The sequence below is a fragment of the Lactuca sativa genome, chromosome 8, assembly GCF_002870075.4.
Source record: "Lactuca sativa cultivar Salinas chromosome 8, Lsat_Salinas_v11, whole genome shotgun sequence".
Classification (NCBI taxonomy): domain Eukaryota; kingdom Viridiplantae; phylum Streptophyta; class Magnoliopsida; order Asterales; family Asteraceae; genus Lactuca; species Lactuca sativa.
In genome coordinates this window covers 112508353-112513254 of record NC_056630.2, presented here as the reverse complement: position 1 = coordinate 112513254, position 4902 = coordinate 112508353, and positions in this window count along the sequence as shown.

Below are 4902 nucleotides of genomic sequence, written 5' to 3'. Positions count from 1 at the left end.
TTAGAACCATGTTTTGTGTAGCGACGAAACTTCAGTCGGAAGATTGAAGAAGGAGATGGTCGAGGTAGTCGTTAAAAGTATAACAACCTTCATTAAAGGATTAAGCGACTATTAGCTAGAAATGCTACTAGTTATGAAGACATTATATCATGTTAGAACATGAAGGAAGGTTTCTTCTATGATAGTGTTTAACTAATAGAAATAAGAGTATGATTCGTTGTGTGTCTTTTGCTTTATGAAATCAAAGGTCATTAGAATATGACCATTTGAAATACTGTTATAGCAAAAGTAAAGACCTTATCATGGGTTGAGTCTATAAACCAAATTCAAGGAGCAAGAATCTGCAATAAGAATTGAGCTTTTAACTCGGAGATTAGGACCGAAAGTCCAACAGAGAATGAAGAATGAGTGCAGATTTGAGCACCGCCATCAATTAAGAAGTTTGAGGAGTTTGACAATCGTTTAGTTAAAGGTCGTACATTTCATATTACCACAGAAGAGGCACATGAGGACCTGAATGTTGTGACTGGTTCATTTCTCGTCAACTCTAGACCTGCTCATATCTTATTTGATTCTGGTGTCTCAAATTCTTTTATGTCTCATGAATTTGCGCATTCCTTTCAAATTGCTTGCTATGCACTCGCGCAACCATTTCATGTAGATACTGTAGGAAGTATATCATTATTTACTGATAAAGTCTATAGGGATTGTGTCATAGAAATTGAAGATTATAATTTTCTTGCTAATATGATTCCTATCTCCTTGACCAACTTTGATATTATTCTTGACATGGATTAGTTTTCGAAGAACCGTGCAGAACTCTTGTGCTCCAAAAATATAGTACGCATTCCGATTGAAGGGGAGAGTCCTATTTATGCCTACGGTGAACAAAGAATTAAAATCTTAAAAATAATAACTTTCCTAAAAACTCATAAGTTTACATCAAAAGGGTATTCTACTTATCTATACTGTTGATATCTCATAAGATAGGAAGAAAACTGTAAATGATGTTCCCGTTGTTAATGAATATCCTGATGCATTCCCCGATGATTTGCGTGGACCTCCTCGGATAGGCAAATAGAATTCTGAACTGGCTTTATGTCTAGTGCTGCTCCAATTGCCAAAGACTGCTAGACAGAATGATAGCGACTGACTAAGAGTGCACATTTTCTTGCCATGCGTGAAACAACGCCAATGGAGAAATATGCACAAGTATACTTGGATGAAACTATTGCGAGACATGGTGTGCCACTAAATATTACTCCCGATCGTGATAGTGGCTTCACTTCTCATTCTTAGGCAAGTATGCAATGTGAATTGAGATCACGTGTTGCACTCAACACAACTTATCATCCACAGACAGATGGTCAGAAGGAGAGAACAATCCAAACAATAGAAAATATACTGAAGGTATGTGAAGCAGTATATGAGCGTAAATGTCGTATTCCATATTGTTAGCGTGTTGTAGGAAAGAAAGTCCTTGGTGGTCCTGAAATGATTCAAGACACCACTGAAAAGATTCAAATTATACGAAAAAGAATGAAAGCGGCCCAGGATCGACAAAAGTCCTATGTAGTAAAGAGAAGACGAACTATAGAACTCCAGGTGGATGAATTCGTAATGTTGAAGGTATCCCCATGGAAAGGCATCATGCGATTTGGGAAGAAAGGAAAATTGAGTCCTAAATTTTTTTGGACCTTTCAAAATCATCTAGAGAATTAGTAAACAAGCATACCGTTTGGAATTATCAGAAGATTTGACAGATATTCATGATATGCTTCATGTGAGTTATCTGCGTAAATGTTTAAGCATATATGATGAAACGGTCCCATTATCCGAGGTGAAACTGGATAATAAATTAGGATATGTAGAAGAGCCCGAAAAGATTATAAATGAGCGAACGATTGATCTACGTAATAAAGAAGTAGAATTAGTGCTTATTAAGTGGAAACACCATCGAGGCGCAAATTACACTTCGGAAAGTAAGAAGAAGATAAGAGCGTAACATCCCCATTTGTTTAAATCATTATGATTTAGGGGACGAAATCCTCAAAAGGAGGAGATATTTGTAACATACACGTTCAATTATCATTTTTTTAAAATGAACATTATTAAATGGTATATGGTTTTGAGCAATAAGTTCTAACAAGATAGTTTTATGAGAATTGAAGTAAAACTATGTTTAGAATCATTCGGAAAGTATTGGAAGTCTTATGAGATTCCAATCAAAAGTAAAATATTGAAATTAACAAAAATGTAAAATTTAAGTTGGAAATAAGTAAATATAATGTTATTGAAAGTTGTAGATTATCTCGTTAGAAACATTTAGGCGAAAACCTCATTGAAATCCGAGTTATAACAAAGAAGTTATGACTTATTGAAGTTTCGCGACAGAACATGTACGACGCCATATGACGTAAAAAGTGAGTTTACGATAAACTAATTTTTAGCCTTTATGATCTAAATGAAAGTCGTAGTGTAACACATAAAATTTTCAAACAAAATTTTCATTTTAAATTCATATAATCTCATAACGCATTTCACAAAAACTCATTGTTTAGTTTACAAAACGCATCTCTATAATTGTTTGTTTAATAATCCAGGATCCTCAAAACATAACTCTTTCTCTGGTGTGTACAATCGAGCTGGTCCCTTCTCGCGATCCTGAGAAAAACCTGAAACACATAACACATAATACAGTAAGCACAAAGCTTTGTGAGTTCCCCAAAATACCACACACATCTCAGTAGCCTCTCATGGCTATACTCAGATAAGACCCTCCAGTCAATGTGTCTCAGTAGGACCCTCCGATCCTAGAACTCAGGTAGACCCTCCGGTCCTATCTCAATAAGCTCATGATAACAATACTCAACATAAATCACAGAGACATAATGTAGAATATCACAACACACAGATTAACACATAAGACATCTCAGTCACACAAGGATACCACTCATGGTAAGTATAGTGAGAAGAATCACCTCGAATGATGAAGAGCCCCTAAAAATGTTGTTGCCACACACTAACCTCTAACTTTGATCCAAATCCACAATTAACCCAATTAGGAACTAAGTCCTGACTCGCACTCATTAGGTCTACAGGAGGTCCACTAACCAGACCATCAACAACCTAAAAGCCATTGGGCCCACCAAGGCCCAATAATAAATGGCCTCTCCGGAGGCCCAACGCTCAAGTCAAAAAGGCAAGCCCAACACTAGGGCCCAAAGCACTTATATATAATCCACTGGTCCGAAACTCTATTTCAACAAGCCCAAACTCTAGGCCCAACACTCAAGGCCCATAATGAGACTTAGCCCATAAGTCCACAGTGAGGTTACACAGGGCGAACCTCTCTTGGTACACTCAGCGTACTCACGAATCCATATTGGCCATCGGGGACACTAGGGCAGTATGCGGGGTGTACAGGAATTACGCTCAGCGTACTCCCCAGATTCACTCTTTCTACTCACTTGGTCATAATCAGTTAAGACATTACCTCAAACCCCAGATTTGGACTCTCTAATGGCCCTTACTCCATAAAGTCAATGACTTTAAGCCTTTGCATGGCTGATTAGGTCACAAACACTCAAAACACTCATCCTCTTTCCTCATAAAGCTCATAACTCATGCATGGCTTGATTCTAACGTCCAAGATTGGATTTTTATGACTTTACTCCACAGAATACACTAAAAGGGGGTTGATCAAGGTCTATGGAGCTCATTATCTCATAAAGTCTCCAACTTTTGGGACAAAACCGTAAAATACTCCATATAAATGCACAAATCAAAAGAGTGAGAAAGCTTGAAGCTTTATACCTCTATGTGAAGCTTTCCACACAGATAAGCTCAAATCCAAATGCCTGGACTCACACTCCTTCTTCACCAAGGCTTCTTCTCCACTTCAAGAGCACAAGATTACACTCACAAGCTCTCAAATGCATTCACAAGCAATAAGAACGATGATTTAGGGTTAGGAGGGTTTGGTGTCTAGGAATGGTGGCCAGGAATGAGGCCATCATATCCTTTATATAGGGGACTCACCAACAATTAGGGTTTCCACTTTGTGCCTAGTACGCCCAGCGTACCCTCTGGTACTCCCGGCGTACTAGGTGACTCAGCTTGAAAATCACGCACACGAGTACACTAAGCGTACACATATGTACGCCCAATGTACTCAGCTGCCACCTTTCTCAAATAAGGGACTTATCTTGCCAAAACTTAAAACTTCCATTATTTCCTCGATATAACCTTGATTCCCATGAACCTCAAACCTACGGAAAGGTGACGATATGCCCTAAGCTTCTAGCAACTCGTTGTAACTCCGAGACTTCCTCATGTACGGGTTGCAGCCCACGAACCCTAACCACTGACGACCCGAAACAGGACGTTACACGTAGTATTCGTTTAATCGAGAATTTTCATAAAAAGAACTTCAAAATCTAACTTCGTATGAGGAAGTTATGATTTTTCTAATTTTTGGTATAACAGGATGTAGCTAAAAACTCGAAATAAAGATCGAGTGACTTTTAGCTGACACAACCTAAATGAGAATCGAAGGTCTCGTCAATAGTAGTACAACGGTAAAAAGACAGAAGAAAACAAACGTTAGATGAAGAAGCTATGAATTATTAATGGACTTTTCATGTCCTGGTCTGCTAAAAATTTAACATTAAAAATAAAGTCAAAATTAGTCGACCGAGTCTAAACGAAAGTTATAGAGCATAATCTCACCTACACGTAGATATAAAGAACGTCAAAAACGGAGCTCGTATGCAAAAGATATGAATTTCTGAATTTCAGAACACAAACTTCGAGGTCTGACCAAGTTCACGACGTGAACATAGAATTCACAACGTGAACTAGTTGAACGACACCTATTAAGCCTAGAAGACACGCGACAAG